This window comes from Dendrobates tinctorius, unplaced genomic scaffold (genome assembly GCF_039654945.1).
Source record: "Dendrobates tinctorius isolate UK_male_01 unplaced genomic scaffold, ASM3965494v1 ptg000257l, whole genome shotgun sequence".
Taxonomy (NCBI): domain Eukaryota; kingdom Metazoa; phylum Chordata; class Amphibia; order Anura; family Dendrobatidae; genus Dendrobates; species Dendrobates tinctorius.
The window spans coordinates 2,864,617-2,891,551 of record NW_027361924.1 but is presented as its reverse complement, the minus strand read 5'-3'; positions in this window follow the sequence as shown (position 1 = coordinate 2,891,551).

Sequence of the window (26,935 nt, the reverse complement as noted above, 5' to 3'; positions counted from 1 at the left end):
GTGGAGACCCCGTAACGTTACAGAGCAGGGGGCTGCTTGCTGAGGAGCAGAGGGCAGGAAAGTATCCACCGTTGTGCTCACTCCATAACTGCAGGGTCCAGACCTCCTCTGGTATTAACATCAGCACAAACACTGCGCCCGCGCTGGGAGCTTCATGGCCGAGCAGCTGCATGCAGCCGTACATCACCAAGCACAATGCCGAGCGTCGGATGGAGTGGTGTAAAGCTGCCACCACTGGTCTCTGGAGGAGACGTGTTCTGTGCAGTGATGGATCACACTTCTCTATCTGACGTCTGATGGAGGAGTCTGGGTTTGGTGATTCCAGGAGGATGTTACCCCCCGACTGCATTGTGCCCCTGTACAGATGGTGGAGGAGTATAATACTATGCGATGTTATCAGGGGGCGGCCTCGGCCCCAGCACAAGACATTGTGGACAATTGTAGCTTCAACTTTGCGTGAACAGTTTGGGGAAGACCCTTTTCTATTCCTCAGGACGGTGTCCAGTGCACAAGCTCCATACAGATATGGAGGGGGTTTGGTGACCGGACACACAGAGCATAGACCTCAGCCCCGTCCTAAATGGAGATTATGACCCTGACCGTTCCCAAACATCAGGGTCTGACCTCACAAATACTCTTCTGGATGAAGGGGTGAAAATTCCCACAGACGCCTCCGAAATCTTGCAGAAATCCTTTCCAGAAGAGAAGGAGCCGTTATATTTGCAGAGTGACGACTCCATATTACTGTCTATGAAAGCTCCAGCAGGCACACATGGAGGGGGCACATACTATTCTCCGCCATCCCTGTACAGCACTGCAGATTATGTTGCCGCCATATAGTAATATCTCGTAATATGACGATAATGCCGATTACTGAGTGACGGAGCAGGAAGTCTACCATTCTCAGTAATCAGATTATCCGGATTGAATCTGAGTATTGTAGTGCCGGCATCTTCTGTGTTTGTGAACAATGGCAGCGCAATTACCTTAATATTAATCACCAGGTTCCCCGGTGGGAGAACGCAGAAGCGGATGAATCGTCTCTACTCGATAGTCATTGAGTAGACGGCCTGGAGCTCCCGGAGGGGCCGCACTTACACAGTGTACAGCTTAACAAACCTCCATTCTTGCAAAGTAGTTAACTCACGTCATCCTTCCATCGTACGCACATGGGAATCCGATTAAGGAAGTCATTGCTGTTGGCCAGTGAGACCAGAGAGGCCATTACTTCCTGCCTGTGCCATCATGCTTGGTGCATCTGCTGGGTAAAATAGAATTAGACTAGGGATAGTTATTCAGGTCACAGATTTCGGCAGGAGGGGCCGACCATCTCCTGACTCCTGCCCTGAAGTTTGGAAAAAGAAGGCTTGACCATGTTGAACTTCGATTTCAGATCCTTTTGTTCCAAGGGTTGGCTTTCTCCCCATTTCTTGCTGAGAACAGAAGCACACAAAGGTGCATGGAATGTGCAAAAGATTCAGAAAGGGGTTAAAAAAATAGTACCGTACTCAACTTTTCCTGGCCCTCACCTGTCCCTCTTGTAGGTGCCTCTGGTCTTCTTCTTTCTTCACTGGTCTTTGGTGCCTACATCGATGACTAGATCTTGTGATGTCTTGATGTTGCGAGGCAGAGTCAATGCTGGAGGTGCTGAAGACCACAGTGAAGACAGAGAGGACCAAAGGCACCTAGAAGAGGACAAAAAGCACTTAGAGAAGGACAAAAAGCGCCTAGAGGAGGACTAAATAAAGGCACCTAAAAGAGGACTCAATGCACCCAGAAGATTACTGAAGGCACTTAGAAGATGACCAAAGTTACCCAGAAGATGACTGACGGCACTTAGATGAAGACCAAAGTCAACCAGAAGAGGACTATAGGTATCTAAAAGAGGACAAAAGGTATTCAGGCAATTATCAAAGGCATCTAGAAGAGGACCAAAGGCATCTAGAAGAGCACCCAATAAACCCAGAAGATGACTGAAGGCACCTAGAAATTTTCCAGAGGTACCTAGAAGAAGACACCCAGATGATGACTCAAGACCACCTATAATAGGACCAGCAACACTTGAAAGAGGACGAAAAGCACCCAGAAGAGGGCCAAAAACACCCAGAAGATACCTAAAGCATGTAAAAGAGCATCAGAATGACCTAGAAGAGGACCAAATACACCCTCAAAATTACTAAAGGTACATAGAAAAGGACCAGAGGCACTTAGAAGAGGACCAAAGGCACCCAGAAGGTCACTGAATCAACCTAGAAATTGACTGCAGACACCTTGAAGAGGACTGGAGGCACCCAGAAGATGACCAAAGAAACTGAGAAGACTGAAGGCTCTCAGAAGAGTACAGAATGCATCTAGAAGTAGACTTGAAGATACCCACAATAGGACCAAAGGACTAGGTAGGTGGCTGGGTCAGCAGGAGGATGAGGGCCTGAGAAAAGTGAAGAGTAAACTGATATTCCACAAATTCCTCAGGAAGAGATGAAGGCGGGCTATAGCCTGTCCACCCATATCCCACCCTTAAGAGAATAGTCACCCTATGCTTCCTTTTTTGGTGGTCATTAGTGAAAGTCATGGACAGGTTCATCAGATGGGACCAACTGGAGCAACGATCAACCATAGACATGAGATTGGAAATAAAAAATATTTAGGTCAAATTATTTGTTGGTTGGGGCAGAGTGAACACAGATACACTTTAATGTATGGGGATATATATTGTCTACAAGGAGCTCCCCCTAGTGGTGGCAGAAGGCAACCAGAATTTTATCACTTGTCTCCTTAGCTGTATGTAGAAGATTTGGCGCTATGTATCAGAAAATTAAAGTTCCGAAAACTATAAAGAAATATGATGAAATAAAATAGACGGAATGGTTAATCAATTTATATTTATATTTATTTTAATCACATTTTTCCAAGAAAGTCCGCCTCCTCCTGGTGCTGTTTTCATCTCAGGCGTTACTCTTGTGCCAGTACCACCCTCTTCTAATTGGCACCATTGTGTCAGGTAGGTTAATCACCATGGGAATCTGGCATGTAATCTGTTTTCCTGATTGAGCGCCATACCGGAACATCATCATCTGTGTCTATTCCTGCAATTACCCGCGCGGGTTATTGCTATATTGGGCTTATAGGAGGACCAGATCTTGATTAAAAAGTATGGCTTCTTACTGCTCGTCCCTCCCCCTACCATAGCGTCTAACTTTTTCCAACTTCGCTTTTAACCCTTTAATTGACTTTTCCTTGACTTGGAGACCTTCAGGAGGATGCCTGTTGTTCCCCATTTTTTTTTCCATGTTCCAGGCAAAAAAAAAAAAAAAAAGATAAGTCTGGTGGAAATGAAATATAATCCTTAGTAATCACATAATCTAACAAGTCGGGGGGTTTAATAGCCCGGTATGGTATCCTTATAGCCTCGGGAGTCCATAATTTAATTGTGCAGACAGACGCAGGAAGACAAATTCACTCCACCGACTCCGAAAGCCGAAAATCCTCCGCTATTCATAGACTGTACGGGAGCCGAGAAATATGATGAGAATGTCATTTTAATCTGCATAAATTAATATTTGATTTGCATAAATTATGCGTGAAATGGAGGATGCTTAAAAAGTCTCGCTTCTTTTTTTTTTCTTTTGCGGGTGATATAATTACAACCATCGATCGTCTTCATTATTTAAGAATTATTTGTATTTGGTGTTTTTTTTTTTACAAAAATTTCCTTTAATTTTTTTTTATTCCCATCCCCCGCCATCACTTTTTTTTTCTTGATAGCGCTAATTCCCCACCGTATCGCAGCTCGGGAATAAAGTAGTGTAACCCCATTACAATGGAGTTGGGCAGGAATCCGAGAAGACGTTCGAGTTCCTTGTCTTCTCTCGGAATATATAACACTAATGTGTTGGCTGCGAGGGAGGAGGCGGAGGTGGCGGAGGAGGCGGAGGTGGCGGAGCATCGGGGTATATATTTGTATTAGACCATGAAGGGATTTAGTGTTACAGCTGTTCAGCTTGTTAGACAAAAGCCTGGAACTTCTCAGCGAGGAGGTGAATCTTTTTATCGGGCTGCATTCAATTCAAGATTTTCGTGTTTTCAGCTCCTCGGCACACGACTGTGTCGTGCGAAAATCATCCCCGCACCGCCACGCCAGATTTAGGACTTGCACACCACTCCTGGATCAAGGACCTCAACTATATCACGTGAGAAGAAAAAAAAATGATCACATGAGAATATTTTTTTCCCGACCAGTAGACTGGCCCGGTTACGTAAAAATACAAAAAGAGCAAATGTATGCCCCGACAAGGTCAAAATGGGATATGGCACCCGTATCTGATTGGTGGTATGCAGTTATCGGCAAAAGAACTCACCTAATAGACTACAAGTAGAAAGGGGAGCGTTGTAGGTCCTCATAGAGAGAGATGTGGTGTGGGGAAAAAATGCTTCTACTTGTTCTAACCCTAGACCAAATCCCTATGCCAGTACGAAACCTAGACCCTACCCTAACGACAGCACCATTCCAACTACTATCCCTAACCCTAGACCCAACCCAAACACACGACCCAGTCCTACTAATAGCCCTAACCCTAGACCCAACCCAAACACACGGCCCAGTCCTACTAATAGCCTTAACCCTAGATCCAACCCTAACACCAGCCCCAGTCCTACTACTAATCCATATCATAGATCAAATCCTAATGACAGACCAAGTCCTGCTATCAATCCTAAACCTGGATCGAGTCTTGAAATCAACGCTAGTTCTTCTACTAGTCCTAGCCCTAGACCCAACTGTAACACCAGTGCCATTCCTACTATTAGTCCTAACCCTAGACCCAATACTAACATCAGCCCAATTCCTACTACTAGTCCTAATCCTACCCCCAATCCTAATACCAGCCCCAGTTCTACTACTAGTCCTAATCCTAGACCCAACCCTAAAGTCAACCCCAGTCATACTACTAGTCCATACCATAGATCCAGTCCTTATACCAGCCCCAGGCCTACTGCTAGCCCTTACGATAAATCCAGCCCTAACATCAGCCCCAGTCCTACTACTAATCCTAACCCTAAATCTAGCCTTGACATCAACACTAACTCTTCCACTAGTTCTAATCCTATACCCATCTTTAACACCAGTGACAGTCCTACTATTAGTCCTAACCCTAGACCCAACTGTGACGAAAGCGCACCCAGTGCCACCAATATGTCACGATCCCACCGCTGACACCGCTATGTCAGCGGACGGAGGGACGCGACACACTGCTGGCACACGGCTATCACAGGCACAGGGGGGCTTATCTTAGTTATCCCGCCACTGGTACCATGAGACAAAACCACAGCAAGCTAATCTTTCTCTAACAATTTACCGCAGGGGGGTATTTTGGATGCCCCACCACTGCTAACAACCTTCCAAGAACTCCGGGGATTTATGGATATCCCACTTTCTCAGTTCCACTTTGGAACTCGCAGCTCTCCGCCGCCCCCTTACCCTCAGGTCAGTCAGGGAAGTGCACCTAGGATAATTAGTCGCCGGATGGGCTGCTTGCTGTGCATGCGCAATTAGACTACTGCAGTAAAGGAATTATCAATGCTTCGGCCTCAGCCTGACACTCATTCAGCATATGAGACCCTTCCGTACTGCCAACTAGCCCAACCAACCGAACACACCATGCTGCCACCAACCACGATTCACTTAATAAAAGAGTTAATTAAAAGGGTCCGTGGCAAACCCCCAAATTAGTAGTGATTATCTAAAAAAGGCGCTTAGTTCGTTTCTTAGAGCATGAAGACAGACTGATAATTTTATCATTTATTCCCAAAAGGTGGGCAGTGATTACATAGATAAAAGTTGTTACAAAGTTGAGACATTAAATATGTACAAGGCAAGTATAAAACAACAAGGATTAAAAAACAGTAACACATGTGCTTAGTTGGTATTAGGCAGACCATGTGCTAGGGGGAGGGGCAGCCAGCCACACATACCCGGACATCTGCAGGTCTTTCCAGCATGGAATCTGCAGCTTCCACTGAAGAATTGTAAGGGAGGGGTATCTTATAGCCTAGGGTCGGTTACATCACGAAAGGGGCAGTCTGCAGAAGTTCATCCCCCCTTTCTCCAAGTTGCAATTTCACTGTAAAACTTATAATAACTATATCTAAACGAGGGAAGCTCGTATAAACACACCGATGGCCTCATTTTTCTCAATTTATCGAATCCAATAAGACAACACCAAGCAAGCCATAATTAAGACACTCTATTTGGGAGAAATCCATATCTCAGTTTCTGGAGGGTTTAGAACCGTTAAAATTAGGGGTTAGAAAGCTGGCTTCGTTGCCTACGCAGAGATGTGATTATTATATCTCTGCGGTGTATGGTTCTTGCGATATGACTTGTTTTAATACTTCCCATAGCTGAATTCAAGCCCCTGGTTTTAAACAATGACATGCTCTCCACTCAGCTTAATTAACATTCCTAGCTTCACAGGAAATGGCCGGTGTCTGGTTTCAGATGCAGGCAGACCAGCACACACACACAGCTGCTAAGAAGGGAGAAACAAAAGGAGGGGGCTGCAGCTGTATGGCAAGCAGCTTTCCCATAAAATGGAAAATTCTGGAAGGTTCCAGCAGAATCATGCCTTACAGTACATTACACCAACCCAACATGAACCTCAGTCCTGCTACTAGTCCTACCTATAACCCATCAGTTAACATCAGCTCTAACACCAGCCCCAGTCCTAATAGCCTCCCGTCATAACCCTAGACTCAGTCCTAACAGCATCCTCAGTTCTCCACTAGTTAACACCAGTTCCAACACCATCTCCAGTCATAATACTTGTTCTAACCCTAGACCCAGCCCTAACACTAGCCTTAGCCCTACTAGTAGTCCTAACCTTAGATCCAGCCTTAACACTAGCCCCGGTAATACTACTAGTCTGAACCCTAGACCCAGCTCTAACACCAGCCTCAGTCCTACTAGTAGTCCTAACCTTAGATCAAGCCTTGGCACTAGCCCCGGTAATACTACTCGTCTGAATGCTAGACCCAGCCCTAACACTAGCCTCAGTCCTACTAGTAGTCCTAACCTTAGATCCTGCCTTAACACTAGCACCAGTAATACTACTAGTCTGAACCCTAGACCAGGCCTAACACTAGCCTCAGTCCTACTAGTAATCCTAACCTGAGATCCTGCCTTAACACTAGCCCTGGTAACACTACTAATCTGAACCCTAGACCCAGCCCTAACACCAGCCTCAGTCCTACTAGTAGTCCTAACCTTAGACCCAGCATTAACACTAGCCCCGGTAATACTACTTGTCTAACCCTAGAACCAGCACTAACACCAGCCCCTGACTGACTACAAGTCCTAACCCTAGCCCCAGTTGTAGACTCAACTCTAGCCTTAAACCTAACGCAAGCCCCAAAGCATAGCCTTAATCCCAAACTTAGCCATAACCTCATCCCTAACCTGAAACATAGCCTGTACCCCAACCATAGCCCTAGGTATAGCCTCATCTCTAGACCCAACCCTAAACCTAGCATCAACTTTAGCCTAAACTTAAACCCCACCCTAACCGCAGCCTGAAACGTAGCCCCATACCCAACCATAGACTCGGACATAATTGTAGCCCCAGCCTTAACCTAAAGTCTTACCCCATCCCAAGTCTACAATATAAACCCCTTTCTGGTCTTTATTTCATCTGAACCTCCAAAATACCAAAGAACAGTCATCACTCGTTTGCACATAGAAGACTCCGAGATTTTCCAGTGAAGTTCTCTCCTCTGACATTTATCAGAACCGCAGGCATTTCATCATTCATGCAAAAATAATAACAGCACATCCACTGTGATATGAGGCAATTAACAGCAATAAATATTAGAGGATCCATAATCAGCGCCGGCGCATTGTACAAGCACGGCTTGTAATGTTGTATTTTATTGACTTTCATGCCGGTGATGTAATCTGCCAGTCTATTACAGAGCGCTGGATGAAGGGATTGATTGGAGCAGGCGGCAGGAGATAAAAGCCTGTGTCAATCATTAGTTCTGCTAATTTACAGACAGGACCCGAAACACAAAACAAATTATTCCGCTCTAGAAGAAATCAAGGAACGTGATAATGGAAAGAGGAACAAATGGATACGTTCGGTTAAGTAACGTGGTCTAGTTCATATTTCATGGTCATCCATTAGCGAATATTATTTTCCCGTATGTGTCATCTTCTCTGTTTACTTAGCAACTGGATCTAATCTGTTGCTCCCAGTTGTCAGCCCATTTCAGGTTTAATGGCCAACACCGAGCATGGAGGTGAGGAGTATATGTGTCACAATAGTTTTGGTGGCGGGTGGCAAGACTATGGGCTAAAACTAAGTCTTTCCACCATCTACAATCAGGCTCATCTTCCAGTCCAACACCTACAACGGTGCTTCCACGCTGTGCCAGTCATCGAGCCAGATGCCAATCTGCTATAGAATTCTATGTAAACTTATCACTTTCACTCATAAAGTTCTCCAAAGTGCTGCGCCACCCTGTTTCACCTCCCTCACCTAATTTTCTGTCTCAGTGCCTGCGTTCTGACAATAATCTGTGTGCAGCCACCACTAGGGGGAGCGCCCTGTATACAGAGATATATGATAAGATCCTGTATGCAGCCACCACTAGGGGAGCTCCCTGTATACAGAGATACATGATAAGATTCTGTCTGCAGCCACCACTAGAGGGAGCTCCCTGTATACAGAGATACATGATAAGATCCTGTCTGCAGCCACCACTAGGGGGAGCTCCCTGTATACAGAGATACATGATAAGATCCTGTCTGTAGCCACCACTAGGGGGAGCTCCCTGTATACAGAGATACATGATAAGATTCTGTCTGCAGCCACCACTAGGGGGAACTCCCTGTATACAGAAATACATGATAAGATTCTGTCTGCAGCCACCACTAGAGGGAACTCCCTGTTTACAGAGATACATGATAAGATCCTGTCTGCAGCCACCACTAGGGGGAGCTCCCTGTTTACAGAGATACATGATAAGATCCTGTCTGCAGCCACCATTAGGGGGAGCTCCCTATATACTGAGATACATGATAAGATCCTGTCTGCAACCACCACTAGGGGGAGCTCCCTGTATGCAGAGATACATGATAAGATCCTGTCTGCAGCCACCACTAGGGGGAACTCCCTGTATACAGAGATACATAAGATCCTGGTGATTGCCAGGGGGTCAAGTTGATCCCAAAATGCACAGAATCTTTACTTTAATCAGTAACTGTAGGGTTAATATTACTTTGTGGATCATAATCTAATGTGTTAATCAGACTAAAACTTTTTTGTCTAGGTGCTGTAAAAAATAACAAGTCATGGCGCAGCTGGACTGCAAAATATAATTAAATGTGTTGCAAATGACAGGTTAAGCAATCAAAGGCTTCTCTGGGAAGGAAGCGGCTCTGAAAGCTAAAAAGAATGAAATAAAGAATAGCGAGTTTTCTCCCATGTTGCTATGAAGCCAATGAGTCACAACAAAGAACTTATTAATTATATGGAGAAGGGGAAATATTTACTGTGCTAATAGTTTTACTGTGGACGATGAATGAAAACAAGTGCGAAACATCGGGGAGCCGGCGAGGTGGAAGCCTGCGCCTTAATTGAATTTCTATAACAAAAATTTGGGAAAGGAACAAAATACTGAGTACAAATATCATATTACACCACCATTAGTGCCCCCTATAACAGCAGTCTGGATGAGTAGTCTGGAGCTCCCCTATATCAGCAGTCTGGAGCTCCCCTATATCAGCAGTCTGGAGCTCCCCTATATCAGCAGTCTGGCTGTGTGGTCTGGAGCCCCCTTATATCAGCAGTCTGGAGCTCCCCTATATCAGCAGTCTGGCTGTGTGGTCTGGAGCCCCCTTATATCAGCAGTCTGGAGCTCCCCTATATCAGCAATCTGGCTGTGTGGTCTGGAGCCCCCTTATATCAGCAGTCTGGAGCTCCCCTATATCAGCAGTCTGGCTGTGTGGTCTGGAGCCCCCTTATATCAGCAGTCTGGAGCTCCCCTATATCAGCAGTCTGGCTGTGTGGTCTGGAGCCCCCTTATATCAGCAGTCTGGAGCTCCCCTATATCAGCAATCTGGCTGTGTGGTCTGGAGCCCCCTTATATCAGCAGTCTGGAGCTCCCCTATATCAGCAGTCTGGCTGTGTGGTCTGGAGCCCCCTTATATCAGCAGTCTGGAGCTCCCCTATATCAGCAGTCTGGCTGTGTGGTCTGGAGCCCCCTTATATCAGCAGTCTGGAGCTCCCCTATATCAGCAGTCTGGCTGTGTGGTCTGGAGCCCCCTCAGTTATTCAAAACTTTTAGCTCCCTCCTCAGCCCACCACTGTCCCCTCCAACCTCCCTCATCTCTGCTGAGGACTGTGCCACACACTTCAAAAATAAGATCGACCAAACAAGGCAAGTCTTCATCACTCAACCACCACAACCCCTTTGAATACCAGACCAATGCCCAAACCCCATAACCTCACTCTCCAACATGAAGGGGAGCTTAATTGTCTCCCCTCCAAATCGCACCTCACCACCTGTGCATTCGACCCCATCCCACCTCCTCCCCAACCTCACCACCACACTTATCCCACCCACCTCTTCAACCTATCACTAACTTCCAGTACCTTCCCTGCTTTCAAACATGCCACAATCACGCCTATCCTTAAAAAGCCAACCCTCGACCCAACCGCTATGTCCAGCTATCGCCCAATATCGCTGCTCCCATTTGCTTCCAAACTCCTGGAGCAGCACGTCCACACTGAACTTTCCTCCCACCTCTCTTCTAACTTGCTCTTTGACAATCTACAATCTGGTTTCCGCCCCCATCACTCCACTGAGACAGCCCTGACCAAAATTACCAACGACCTACTTACAGCCAAAGCAAACGGACAATACTCTATACTCCTCCTGCTTCTAGACCTGTCCTCTGCATTCGACACAGTTGACCACTGCCTCCTACTACAGATTCTCTCTTCCTTTGGCATCAAAGACCTTGCCATTTCCTAGATCTCCTCATACCTTTCCAACCGCACATTCAGCGTCTCCCACTCCCACACCACCTCCTCTTCCCACCCTCTCTCTGTTGGAGTCCCCCAAGGCTCTGTTCTAGGACCCCTACTCTTCTCAATTTATACACTTGGCCTGGGGTGACTCATAAAGTCCCATAGATTCCAATACCACCTTTATGCTGACGACACTAAGATCTACCTCTCTCGCCCAGACATCACCTCTCTGTTGTCCAGAATCCCAGAGTGTCTATCAGCCATATCCTCCTTCTTCTCCTCTCGCTTCCTCAAACTCAATGTGGAAAAATCTGAACTCATCATTTTTCCTCCATCTCACAGATCTTCCTTACCCGACCTATCTATAACAATTGACGACATCATGCTTTCCCCCGTAAAGGAAGTTCACTGCCTCGGAGTAACCTTTGACTCGCCCTGTTCTTCAAACCGCACATCCAAGCTCTTGCTACCTCCTGTCGCCTCCAGCTCAAAAATATCTCCAGAATCCGTCCTTTCCTCAACCCTCAATCTACTAAAATGCTTGTGCATGCCCTCATCATCTCCCGCCTCGACTACTGCAACATCCTTTTCTGTGGTCTCCCTGCTAACACCCTCGCACCTCTCCAGTCCATCCTTAACTCTGCTGCCCGACTAATTCATCTCTCTCCTCGCTACTCCTCCACTTCTCCCCTCTGCAAATCTCTTCACTGGCTCCCATTCCCTCAGCGTTTCCAGTTCAAATTACTAATACTGACCTACAAGGCCATCTACAACCTGTCTCCCCCATATGTCTCTGAACTAATCTCCCAATATCTTCCCTCACGTAATCTCCGGTCCTCCCAAGACCTCCTTCTTTACACCACACTTATTCGCTCCTCACCCAACCGTCTCCAAGACTTCTCCCGAATAGCCCCCATCCTCTGGAATTCTTTGCCCCAACACGTCCGACTATCAACCACATTTGGATCCTTCAGACAGAACCTGAAAACCCATCTCTTCAGGAAAGCCTACAGCCTGTAATGACCCCGTTACCTCCTCACCACTACCAAGGCTACCACCTCATTATCACCAGAGCTGCCGCAACCCCCCAACCTACTGTCTCCTTCCCCACCATCCTGTAGAATGTAAGCCCTAAAGGGCAGGGTCCTCTCCCCTCTATATCAGTCTGTGATTGTTAGTTTGTTTACTGTAAGTGATACCTGTAATTTGTATGTAACCCCTTCTCATGTACAGCACCATGGAACCAATGGTGCTATATAAATAAATAATAATATATCAGCAGTCTGGCTGTGTGGCCTGGAGCCGCCTATATCAGCAGTCTGGATATGTGGTCTGGAGCCCTCATATCAGCAGTCTGGAGCCCCCTATATCAGCAGTCTGGCTGTGTGGTCTGGAGCCCCCCTATATCAGCAGTCTGGCTGTGTGGTCTGGAGCCCCCTATATCAGCAGTCTGAATGTGTGGTCTGGAGCCCCCTATATCAGCAGTCTGGATGTGTGGTCTGGAGCCCCCTATATCAGCAGTCTGGAGCCCCCCTATATCAGCAGTCTGGCTGTGTGGTCTGGAGCCCCCTATATCAGCAGTCTGGCTGTGTGGTCTGGAGCCCCTATATCAGCAGTCTGGAGCCCCTCTATATCAGCAGTCTGGCTGTGTGGTATGGAGCCCCCTATATCAGCAGTCTGGATATGTGGTCTGGAGCCCCTATATCAGCAGTCTGGAGCCCCTCTATATCAGCAGTCTGGCTGTGTGGCCTGGAGCCGCCTATATCAGCAGTCTGGATATGTGGTCTGGAGCCCTCATATCAGCAGTCTGGAGCCCCCTATATCAGCAGTCTGGCTGTGTGGTCTGGAGCCCCCCTATATCAGCAGTCTGGCTGTGTGGTCTGGAGCCCCCTATATCAGCAGTCTGAATGTGTGGTCTGGAGCCCCCTATATCAGCAGTCTGGATGTGTGGTCTGGAGCCCCCTATATCAGCAGTCTGGAGCCCCCCTATATCAGCAGTCTGGCTGTGTGGTCTGGAGCCCCCTATATCAGCAGTCTGGCTGTGTGGTCTGGAGCCCCTATATCAGCAGTCTGGAGCCCCTCTATATCAGCAGTCTGGCTGTGTGGTATGGAGCCCCCTATATCAGCAGTGTGGAGCCCCTCTATATCAGCAGTCTGGCTGTGTGGTCTGGAGCCCCCCTATATCAGCAGTCTGGCTGTGTGGTCTGGAGCCCCCTTATATCAGCAGTCTGGAGCCCCCCCATATCAGCAGTCTGGCTGTGTGGTCTAGAGCCTCCCAATATCAGCAGTCTGGCTGTGTGGTCTGGAGCCCCCTTATATCAGCAGTCTGGCTGTGTGGTCTGGAGCCCCCTTATATCAGCAGTCTGGATCCCCTCTATATCAGCAGTCTGGCTGTGTGGTCTAGAGCCTCCCTATATCAGCAGTCTGGCTGTGTGGTCTGGAGCCCCCTTATATCAGCAGTCTGGAGCCCCTCTATATCAGCAGTCTGGCTGTGTGGTCTTGAGTCCCCTATATCAGCAGTCTGGCTGTGTGGTCTGGAGCCCCCTATATCAGCAGTCTGACTGTGTGGTCTGGAGCCCCCCATATCAGCAGTCTGGCTGTGTGGTCTGGAGCCTCCCTATATCAGGAGTCTGGCTGTGTGGTCTGGATCCCCCCTATATCAGCAGTCTGGCTGTGTGGTCTTGAGACCCCTATATCAGTAGTCTCGCTGTGTGTTCTGGAGCCCACCTATATCAGCAATCTGGCTGTGTGGTCTGGAGCCCCCTATATCAGCAGTCTGGCTGTGTGGTCTGGAGCCCCCTATATCAGCAGTCTCGCTGTGTGGTCTGGAGCACCCCTATATCAGCAGTCTGGCTGTGTGGTCTGGAGCCCCCCTATATCAGCAGTCTGGCTGTGTGGTCTGGAGCCTCCTATATCAGCAGTCTGGCTGTGTGGTCTTGACCCCCTTATATAAGCAGTCTGGCTGTGTGGTCTGGAGCCCCCTATATCAGCAGTCTGGCTGTGTGGTCTGGAGCCCCCTATATCAGCAGTCTGGCTGTGTGGTCTGAAGCCCCCCTATATCAACAGTCTGGCTGTGTGGTCTGGAGCCCCCTATATCAGCAGTCTGGAGCCCCTCTATATCAGCAGTCTGGCTGTGTGGTCTGGTGCCCCCTATATCAGCAGTCTGGCTGTGTGGTCTGGAGCCACCCTGTATCATCAGTCTGGCAGTGTGGTCTGGAGCCCCCCTATATCAGCAGTCTGGCTGTGTGGTCTTGAGCCCCCTATATCAGCAGTCTGGCTGTGTGGTCTGGAGCCCCCTATATCAGCAGTCTGGATGTGTGGTCTGGAGCCCCCTATATCAGCAGTCTGGCTGTGTGGTCTGGAGCCCCCCTATATCAGCAGTCTGGCTGTGTGGTCTGGAGCCCCCCTATATCAGCAGTCTGGATGTGTGGTCTGGAGCCCCCTATATCAGCAGTCTGGCTGTGTGGTCTGGAGCCCCCCTATATCAGCAGTCTGGAGCCCCTCTATATCAGCAGTCTGACTGTGTGGTCTTGAGCCCCCTATATCAGCAGTCTGGAGCCCCCTATATCAGCAGTCTGGCTGTGTGGTCTGGAGCCCCCCTATAACAGCAGTCTGACTGTGTGGTCTTGAGCCCCCTATATCAGCAGTCTGGAGCCCCTCTATATCAGTAGTCTGGCTGTGTGGTCTGGAGCCCCCCTATATCAGCAGTCTGGCTGTGTGGTCTGGAGCCCCCTATATCAGCAGTCTGAAGCCCCTCTATATCAGCAGTCTGGCTGTGTGGTCTGGAGCCCCTCCTTTATCAGCAGTCTGGCTGTGTGGTCTGGAGCCCCCTATATCAGCAGTCTGAAGCCCCTCTATATCAGCAGTCTGGCTGTGTGGTCTGGAGCCCCCTATATCAGCAGTCTGGCTGTGTGGTCTGGAGCCCCCTATATCAGCAGTCTGAAGCCCCTCTATATCAGCAGTCTGGCTGTGTGGTCTGGAGCCCCCCTATATCAGCAGTCTGGCTGTGTGGTCTGGAGCCCCCCTATAACAGCAGTCTGGCTGTGTGGTCTTGAGCCCCCTATATCAGCAGTCTGGAGCCCCTCTATATCAGCAGTCTGGCTGTGTGGTCTGGAGCCCCCATATATCAGCAGTCTGGCTGTGTGGCCTGGAGCCCCCTATATCAGCAGTCTGAAGCCCCTCTATATCAGCAGTCTGGCTGTGTGGTCTGGAGCCCCCCTATATCAGCAGTCTGGCTGTGTTGTCTGGAGCCCCCTATATCAGCAGTCTGAAGCCCCTCTATATCAGCAGTCTGACTTTGTGGTCTGGAGCCCCCATATATCAGCAGTCTGGCTGTGTGGTCTGGAGCCCCCATATATCAGCAGTCTGGCTGTGTTGTCTGGAGCCCCCTATATCAGCAGTCTGAAGCCCCTCTATATCAGCAGTCTGACTTTGTGGTCTGGAGCCCCCATATATCAGCAGTCTGGCTGTGTGGTCTGGAGCCCCCTATATCAGCAGTCTGAAGCCCCTCTATATCAGCAGACTGACTTTGTGGTCTGGAGCCCCCATATATCAGCAGTCTGGCTGTGTGGTCTGGAGCCCCCTATATCAGCAGTCTGAAGCCCCTCTATATCAGCAGTCTGGCTGTGTGGTCTGGAGCCCCCTATATCAGCAGTCTGAAGCCCCTCTATATCAGCAGTCTGGCTGTGTGGTCTGGAGCCCCCCTATATCAGCAGTCTGGCTGTGTGGTCTGGAGCCCCCCTATATCAGCAGTCTGGCTGTGTGGTCTGGAGCCCCCCTATATCAGCAGTCTGGCTGTGTGGTCTGGAGCCCCCCTATATCAGCAGTCTGGCTGTGTGGTCTGGCGGCTGCTGATGTACGGACGTTACATCATTATCTTAGACTCACAGGTATTTAGGAATTAATGATGGGAGTGAGATATTTCCCAGATGAGGACACTGAATAATCCTCTCATTGTGCAGATTGGGAATTAATGAGTGAATTATGGATGTGTCCAACAATAATTATATCTAAAGGTTACTCCCCCTCCCCTTGACCTTTCATTCTCGCTCTTCTCTATGTATTGGATTTTCTATTAATATGGCAAAAGAAGGAAGGATTCCCCAGAACATTTTCTGAACCATTGCGCAGTTGAATACTGTGAAAACAAATCAGATTGGCGCAATCAGAATCTGACAAAATTTCAACCTGGCAGTACCATGAATAGAGGTAGCTGTCTATATTGTGAGCGGACCACCTCCAGCCTATAGCCTGCATCCTGAATGGGCCCTAAATTAAGAGAGCAGAGGTGGTGACCGAGCCAACAACCTAAGCACTGAAACTCTTTGAATTAGGTTCTGGACTACGCCAAGAGAATGCTCCTGATATTAATGGTGACCCCCAAGTGATTTGCCTCAACTCTGATCAGTAACCATAAAGCTCATTGCCTCAGCTCTGATGTGTAACCACCAAGCTCTGAGCTTTTACTCGATGTGTTATCATCACAGTCTGGGCCTTAACTCTTATGTGTAACCACCAAGCTCTGAGCTTTTACTCGATGTATTACCATCACAATCTGGGCCTTAACTCTGATGTGTAACCAACAAGTTCTGAGCTTTTACTCGATGTGTTATCATCACAGTCTGGGCCTTAACTCTGATGTGTAACCAACAAGTTCTGAGCTTTTACTCGATGTGTTATCATCACAGTCTGGGCCTTAACTCTGATGTGTAACCAACAAGTTCTGAGCTTTTACTCGATGTGTTATCATCACAGTCTGGGCCTTAACTCTGATGTGTAACCACCAAGCTCTGAGCTTTTACTCGATGTGTTATCATCACAGTCTGGGCCTTAACTCTGATGTGTAACCACCAAGCTCTGAGCTTTTACTCAATGACTTACCATCACAGTCTGGGCCTTAACTCTCTCTGATGTGTAACCACCAAGCTTTGAGCCTAAACGGTGAAAAGTAACGATCACGCTCTGCATCTCAGTTCTATTTTGTTTCTGCCATGCTCTGTGCCTCAATTCTGACACGTAACCACCAAGTTAAAGAGAACAGAGATAGTGACTGACCCAGTAACCTACATACGGAGAATCTTTCAGTGAGATTCTGAACAATGCCAAAAGATTACCCCTGTCATTAATAATGAGCTTCAACTCTGATCAGTAACTGTCAAGCTCATTGCCTCAGTTCTGTACATTTATTTTAATGTGTTACCGCCACTGCCTGGGTCTTAACTTGGTCAGTGTAACCACCAAGCTTAACGCCTCAAATGATGGGCAAATTGATGCCATAGGAGCCCTGACCAAGTACTGAGTGCATTTACTGAACATACATTTCAGTAGGTCAACATTTTGGATTTTACAATAATTTTTCAAGCTGGTGTTATAAAGTATTCTAATTTACTGAAATAATGACTTTTGGGTTTTCATTGGTTGTATGTCATAATCATCAGGTTACTCACAAATCGTCACTTGGATTCAGGACTGGGTTCGGGCAGGGTCATTATAAAACTGGGATCTTCTTCTGTAGAAGCCATTCTTTTGCTGATTTGGAGGTATGCTTAGGGTTGCTGTCATACTGAGAGGTGAAAGTCATCTTCAGGTTTATAGCAGAGGCCTGAAGATATTGTTGCAAAATTGACTAATATTTGGAACTGTTCATAATTCCTTCTACCTTGACTAAAGCACCAGTTCCAGCTGCCAAAAAGCATAACCAAAACACAATGCTGCCTCCACCATGCCTCACTGTGGGCATGGTGATCTTCGTGGTATTTGTTTTGGAATTATGGCCAAAAAGTTCACCCTTTGTCTCATATAACACATTCACCACATGTTTTTTACAGACTTTTGGCAAAACATAGAATGGCTTGGACTTTTTTTTGTAAAAGGCTTCCGTCTGGCCTTTCTAGCCCACAGGTTGGACATATGAAGAATATGGGAGGTTGTTGTCACATGCAGGACACAACCAATACTAGGCAACAATTCCTGCAGCTCCTTTAATGTTGCTGTCGGTCTTCAGGACTAATTTTCTTTTTGTCTTTTCAATTTTTGAGGGACGTCCAGTTTTAGGTCATATCACTGTTGTATGAAATTTAAGTCACTTCTTGATGACGTCTTCGCAGTGATCCATAGTAGATCTAATGCCTTGGACATTTTTTGTACCTTTCCCTGACTGATAACTTTCCACATTGAAATCCCTTTGTTGTGTTGTCAGCTGTTTAAGGACCATGGATTTTGCTGGAAAATCCAACTAAGAAAATGTCAGGAAAATGTATGTTTCTCAATGGATTTGTGCAGATTATGGGAACATTAAAAGTGGAAAGAAATCTGAAATGATCCTTTTTGGTAGAATTAATTTTACTCAGGGTAATAGAATATAAAAAATATTTCCTAAAATAATTAAATGCTGTGGTGTCACTGAAGTAGCACCAATGAAAGGAAGGGGACTTGGCTCTTATGCCAGAACCTCAAGTGTCTCTGTCTGCACAAAAGGCGGGAACAGAAGGATCCTCTCCTGTAAATGTCACATGCACCATAAAAGTACCGACCCCATAAGTAACAGCACTGACATGAGCGCATCTCCAAAGGATACAATTCACTTCATCTACATTTCTTCTTGATTTAAACTCATTTTTCTAATCCTTGTGTTTTAATTTAAAGGGATCTGTCACCCTTTTTATCCCCTATTAGCTGCTGGCATAGACATCGGGGGCTTATCTACAGCATTCTGTGGCGACACCCATCGGACCGGACCGCCCACCTCGGTGGGTATAATATAACGTGTTTTTCTTCTCTTTCAGGTTACATCGGGGGCTTATCTACAGCATTACAGAATGCTGTAGATAAGCCCCAGATGTCTATGCCGGCAGCTGCAAAGCCAAAAAAAGGGTGACAGATTCCCTTTAATCTCCTGAAATAAATTATGCTAATTCTGTTTACTGAACAAAACATACAAGAAAAACAAAGAGGGAGAGCGGCAAATCTGACATAAAGGAAAGACTGCAAACAAGCTGACTCACAAAAAAGAGGAGATGTATGCAGTGATTAGAATGTGAGATGGAACAGAATCATGTCTGCAGCAGACAGCAAACGGTGGTTATATTCCTGTGCATAGGGGCAGTATTATAAAAGTTATATTCTTGTATATAGGGGGCAGTATTATAGTAGTTATATTCTTGTATATAGGGGGCAGTATTATAGTAGTTATATTCTTGTATATAGGGGGCAGTAATATAGTAGTTACATTCTTGTATATAGGAGCAGTATTATAGTAGTTATATTCCTGTGCATAGGGGCAGTAATATAGTAGTTATATTCTTGTATATAGGGGGCAGTATTATAGTAGTTATATTCTTGTACATAGGGGCAGTATTATAGTAGTTATATTCTTGTACATAGGGGCAGTATTATAGTAGTTATATTCTTGTACATAGGGGGCAGTATTATAGTAGTTATATTCCTGTGCATAGGGGCAGTAATATAGTAGTTATATTCTTGTATATAGGGGGCAGTATTATAGTAGTTATATTCTTGTACATAGGAGCAGTATTATAGTAGTTATATTCTTGTATATAGGGGGCAGTATTATAGTAGTTATATTCTTGTACATAGGGGCAGTATTATAGTAGTTATATTCTTGTACATAGGGGCAGTATTATAGTAGTTATATTCTTGTACATAGGGGGCAGTATTATAGTAGTTATATTCCTGTGCATAGGGGCAGTATTATAGTAGTTATATTCTTGTATATAGGGGGCAGTATTATAGTAGTTATATTCTTGTATATAGGGGGCAGTATTATAGTAGTTATATTCTTGTATATAGGGGGCAGTAATATAGTAGTTACATTCTTGTATATAGGAGCAGTATTATAGTAGTTATATTCCTGTGCATAGGGGCAGTAATATAGTAGTTATATTCTTGTATATAGGGGGCAGTATTATAGTAGTTATATTCTTGTACATAGGGGCAGTATTATAGTAGTTATATTCTTGTACATAGGGGCAGTATTATAGTAGTTATATTCTTGTACATAGGGGGCAGTATTATAGTACTTATATTCCTGTGCATAGGGGCAGTAATATAGTAGTTATATTCTTGTATATAGGGGGCAGTATTATAGTAGTTATATTCTTGTACATAGGAGCAGTATTATAGTAGTTATATTCTTGTATATAGGGGGCAGTATTATAGTAGTTATATTCTTGTACATAGGGGCAGTATTATAGTAGTTATATTCTTGTACATAGGGGCAGTATTATAGTAGTTATATTCTTGTACATAGGGGGCAGTATTATAGTAGTTATATTCCTGTGCATAGGGGCAGTAATATAGTAGTTATATTCTTGTATATAGGGGGCAGTATTATAGTAGTTATATTCTTGTACATAGGAGCAGTATTATAGTAGTTATATTCTTGTATATAGGGGGCAGTATTATTGTAGTTATATTCTTCTACATAGGGGCAGTATTATAGTAGTTATATTCTTGTACATAGGGGGCAGTATTATAGTAGTTATATTCCTGTGCATAGGGGCAGTAATATAGTAGTTATATTCTTGTATATAGGGGGCAGTATTATAGTAGTTATATTCTTGTACATAGGAGCAGTATTATAGTAGTTATATTCTTCTACATAGGGGGCAGTATTATAGTAGTTATATTCCTGTGCATAGGGGCAGTAATATAGTAGTTATATTCTTGTATATAGGGGGCAGTATTATAGTAGTTATATTCTTGTATATAGGGGCAGTATTATAGTAGTTATATTCTTGTTCCTAGGGGCAGTATTATAGTAGTTATATTCTTGTACATAGGGGCAGTATTATAGTAGATATATTCTTGTACATAGGGGGCAGTATTATAGTAGTTATATTCTTGTACATAGGGGGCAGTATTATAGTAGTTATATTCCTGTGCATAGGGGCAGTAATATAGTAGTTATATTCTTGTATATAGGGGCAGTATTATAGTAGTTATATTCTTGTACATAGGGGCAGTATTATAGTAGTTATATTCTTGTACATAGGGGGCAGTATTATAGTAGTTATATTCCTGTGCATAGGGGCAGTATTATAGTAGTTATATTCTTGTACATAGGGGAAGTAATATAGTAGTTATATTCTTGTATATAGGGGGCAGTATTATAGTAGTTATATTCCTGTGCATAGGGGCAGTAATATAGTAGTTATATTCTTGTATATAGGGGGCAGTATTATAGTAGTTATATTCTTGTACATAGGGGCAGTATTATAGTAGTTATATTCTTGTACATAGGGGGCAGTATTATAGTAGTTATATTCCTGTGCATACGGGCAGTATTATAGTAGTTATATTCTTGTACATAGGGGCAGTAATATAGTAGTTATATTCTTGTATATAGGGGGCAGTATTATAGTAGTTATATTCCTGTGCATAGGGGCAGTAATATAGTAGTTATATTCTTGTATATAGGGGGCAGTATTATAGTAGTTATATTCTTGTACATAGGAGCAGTATTATAGTAGTTATATTCTTGTATATAGGGGGCAGTATTATAGTAGTTATATTCTTGTACATAGGGGCAGTATTATAGTAGTTATATTCTTGTACATAGGGGGCAGTATTATAGTATTTATATTCCTGTGCATAGGGGCAGTAATATAGTAGTTATATTCTTGTATATAGGGGGCAGTATTATAGTAGTTATATTCTTGTACATAGGGGCAGTATTATAGTAGTTATATTCTTGTACATAGGGGCAGTATTATAGTAGTTATATTCTTGTACATAGGGGGCAGTATTATAGTAGTTATATTCCTGTGCATAGGGGCAGTAATATAGTACTTATATTCTTGTATATAGGGGGCAGTATTATAGTAGTTATATTCTTGTACATAGGAGCAGTATTATAGTAATTATATTCTTGTATATAGGGGGCAGTATTATAGTAGTTATATTCTTGTACATAGGGGCAGTATTATAGTAGTTATATTCTTGTACATAGGGGGCAGTATTATAGTAGTTATATTCCTGTGCATAGGGGCAGTAATATAGTAGTTATATTCTTGTATATAGGGGGCAGTATTATAGTAGTTATATTCTTGTACATAGGAGCAGTATTATAGTAGTTATATTCTTGTACATAGGGGGCAGTATTATAGTAGTTATATTCCTGTGCATAGGGGCAGTAATATAGTAGTTATATTCTTGTATATAGGGGCAGTATTATAGTAGTTATATTCTTGTACATAGAGGCAGTATTATAGTAGTTATATTCTTGTACATAGGGGCAGTATTATAGTAGTTATATTCTTGTACATAGGGGGCAGTATTATAGTAGTTATATTCTTGTACATAGGGGGCAGTATTATAGTAGTTATATTCCTGTGCATAGAGGCAGTAATATAGTAGTTATATTCTTGTATATAGGGGCAGTATTTTAGTAATATTCTTGTACATAGGGGGCAGTATTATAGTAGTTATATTCCTGTGCATAGAGGCAGTAATATAGTAGTTATATTCTTGTATATAGGGGCAGTATTTTAGTAGTTATATTCTTGTACATAGGGGCAGTATTATAGTAGTTATATTCTTGTACATAGGGGGCAGTATTATAGTAGTTATATTACTGTGCATAGGGGCAGTATTATAGTAGTTATATTCTTGTACATAGGGGCAGTATTATAGTAATATTCTTGTACATAGGGGGCAGTATTATAGTAGTTATATTCCTGTGCATAGGGGCAGTAATATAGTAGTTATATTCTTGTATATAGGGGGCAGTATTATAGTAGTTATATTCTTGTACATAGGAGCAGTATTATAGTAGTTATATTCTTGTACATAGGGGGCAGTATTATAGTAGCTATATTCCTGTGCATAGGGGCAGTAATATAGTAGTTATATTCTTGTATATAGGGGGCAGTATTATAGTAGTTATATTCTTGTATATAGGGGCAGTATTATAGTAGTTATATTCTTGTACATAGGGGCAGTATTATAGTAGTTATATTCTTGTACATAGGGGCAGTATTATAGTAGATATATTCTTGTACATAGGGGGCAGTATTATAGTAGTTATATTCTTGTACATAGGGGGCAGTATTATAGTAGTTATATTCCTGTGCATAGAGGCAGTAATATAGTAGTTATATTCTTGTATATAGGGGCAGTATTTTAGTAGTTATATTCTTGTACATAGGGGCAGTATTATAGTAGTTATATTCTTGTACATAGGGGGCAGTATTATAGTAGTTATATTCTTGTACATAGGGGCAGTAATATAGTAGTTATATTCTTGTATATAGGGGGCAGTATTATAGTAGTTATATTCTTGTACATAGGGGCAGTATTATAGTAGTTATATTCTTGTACATAGGGGCAGTATTATAGTAGTTATATTCTTGTACATAGGGGCAGTATTATACTAGTTATATTCTTGTACATAGAGGGCAGTATTATAGCAGTTATATTCTTGTACATAGGGGCAGTATTATAGTAGATATATTCTTGTACATAGGGGGCAGTATTATAGTAGTTATATTCTTGTACATAGGGGCAGTATTATAGTAGATATATTCTTGTACATAGGGGGCAGTATTATAGTAGTTATATTCTTGTACATAGGAGCAGTATTATAGTAGTTATATTCTTGTACATAGGGGGCAGTATTATAGTAGTTATATTCTTGTACATAGGAGCAGTATTATAGTAGTTATATTCTTGTACATAGGGGGCAGTATTATAGTAGTTATATTCTTGTACATAGGAGCAGTATTATAGTAGTTATATTCTTGTACATAGGGGCAGTATTATAGTAGTTATATTCTTGTACATAGGAGCAGTATTATAGTAGTTATATTCTTGTACATAGGAGCAGTATTATAGTAGTTATATTCTTGTACATTGGGGCAGTATTATAGTAGTTATATTCTTGTACATAGGAGCAGTATTATAGTAGTTATATTCTTGTACATAGGAGCAGTATTATAGTAGTTATATTCTTGTACATAGGAGCAGTATTATAGTAGTTATATTCTTGTACATAGGGGCAGTATTATAGTAGTTATATTCTTGTACATAGCAGTATTATAGTAGTTATATTCTTGTACATAGGGGCAGTATTATAGTAGTTATATTCTTGTACATAGGGGCAGTATTATAGTAGTTATATTCTTGTACATAGGGAGCAGTATTATAGTAGTTATATTCTTGTACATAGGGGCAGTATTGTAGTAGTTATATTCTTGTACATAGGAGCAGTATTATAGTAGTTATATTCTTGTACATAGGGGCAGTATTATAGTAGTTATATTCTTGCACATAGCAGTATTATAGTAGTTATATTCTTGTACATAGGAGCAGTATTATAGTAGTTATATTCTTGTACATAGGGGCAGTATTATAGTAGTTATATTCTTGTACATAGGGGCAGTATTATAGTAGTTATATTCTTGTACATAGGGGGCAGTATTATAGTAGTTATATTCTTGTACATAGGGGCAGTATTATAGTAGTTATATTCTTGTACATAGGGGAAGTATTATAGTAGATATAATATTGTATGTAGAAACAGTATTATAGCAGTAGTTATACATGGGGGCCAGTATTACAGTAGTATTTTTTCTGTATAGCTATACCATCCTGATTTATTTTGTAGTCTTGATTTGCAGTAATTTCAGTTTTCAGCCTCTTTAGCGTCTTCTTTTTAATCTCCACTAGCAACTGACAAGGTCTTTTGGGGATAAACACTAAAAGGTGATGTTTGTTGTGGAAATATGGAAAACCCCTTTAAGTCAGTATTTTCCTGCGTTCTGAGCGTGTCTTTAGACTTGATCACTGTGACTAAAATGAAGTCACTGAGAGAAGATCCAGCCGCCGAGTCTGAGCTCCTTTCCCCCTGTTCCATTAGGTGCCTTTGATGCTTCTCTTACAGGGGGATTCTGCATTTCGCCGCCGCCCGCAGTGAAGTGCGCACCTAATTGCAATCACGCAACGCCTGGAGAAGAAAACCATTAATAATTCATTGGTGAAATCACACAGACTCGGCTTTTTGAACATGACTTCTCTTTGTTGTCGGTTTGTTTTAGATCGAGGGGTTTGAGGGATATGGAACTATATGGCGGATTTCAGTCTTTCGGGGTTTTTTTGGCAAAGGGGGACACTGATGAAATTTGGCCAACCAATCACAAGTGTTTGCTGAGACGCCGCATACTGCGCATACATAAAGGCGGATCCCCTTCAGCATAGCCTTGTGTGATTGGACGAGATCCAACCCTTGTGATTCCGGCGATCATCAGAAGACTGATCTTTAAAGCTTCAGCAATGTCATTTTTTGTCATAGCACCAACTATGTATCTGAATGTGGGTGAATGGTCGCCTACTTTTCACAAAATTCCCTTTTTTGAGGGGTTAGAATTGAAAAAAAAAATCTGTCTACCATTAGCCGTCACTAGGGGGAGCTCAGTGTATTTGGGCCTATGTAATATTACAGTAAAACTGTCTGCGCTGAGCTCCCTCTAGTGGTGGCTAAAGGCAGCCACAGCCTTATGGGTCGCCCTCACACCCAGGGCTGTGGGGTACTCGGTACCGGGCCCGATGAGCTTCAATGGAAGATGTCACAGCAGCTGGGACCCGGCCCGTGGCCCTGGGTGCCCATTGTAAAAGGGGAATGTTTCAGTGTGCTTATGGTGGTGAAAGTTTATAAGTGATTCGTGACGCCACCTGTGGTGTTCGGCAATAGAGATGTAAGCCGACGCTGCAGACAGATCCTCTGGGACAGATGGTGTGGTGCAGCAGTGATGTTATAGCCCTCCACAGGCAGGGCTGTAGTCCCAGGGCAGAGTAGGTGAAGTGACACTTAGATGGTGTAGTGTCAGGCGCAAGGGATGTAGCAGTGATGGGCAGGTTGACGCAGGAATAAGTGGAGGACACCAGGGCATGTAGTTCCAAAGCTTTACTCACAGTCTGTTGTGCATACAGGTGCCCGCATCCGTGCCATGTCCTCCGGGTCAGGAGCTCAGCCAACTTCCAGGCAAGATGAAGTCCTACTTTCAAACACTCCGCCAACATATGTGCCTTTTATGAACGTCTCCTCTTATAGCGCCTTTGAATGAAGTACTCCCAGTACTGAGTTACACTGGAGTTCCTCCTGTCCGATGTTCTTATGAACTCTACTTGTACGGCAGACAGCTGTAGCCTGCTTCGGGGACTCCTTGCTACTAAGTCCCGGCTCACTAATATGTTGCTGTTGTGCCCCCAAGTCTTGTGTGGGAATAAAGTGGTCACTACTTCTATTCCTCCGGTGTCTGCTGCAGGACCATTAGTATCCGTACAACCTCGGGGACCGGGCCCCGGCCTTGCGCTTAGAACTTGAAAAGGGTTATCCTCTAACCTTGGTCCTTGTTCTCTTATTCTCCTCACGTTCCGTGCTAATCCTTCTTTCCAATGGAGAATCAAGCTTCCTTTCGCTGTCTCTTTCCTGTGCCAGCAGACCCAGATCACTGTGGCCTGCTGCAGCACTTCCTTCTTCCATCCCTCTCCCGGGGATCTTCTCTTTCTCACACTCTGTTCTTCTACATCCTCACTCATTGACTGAATGAAAGACTGACTGACTCAACTCTTCCCGCTCTTTTGGTGTGAACTAAACTCCACCCACCTCCCAGCACGTTTCGTGTTCCAAGCAGGGAGCCACCAAGGGGTGCTATGCTATACTCCAAGCACGGAGCCGCCGAAGGTGCTTTGCTACACTACTTTGTGGTGTGGGGTGCAGGTGTTGGAGTGTGTTCAGGTGTCTCCACCTTACCTGGATAGTGGGGTACCACACCTCAGGAAGAGGTGCAGTACCTCTGTGGCGACTGAACCCTCAGGGGCACCACATACCCCCCGTTAAACACAGCACGTCTGTGGGCTGCAAGAAAACAGAAGTTGACAAACACAGGAAC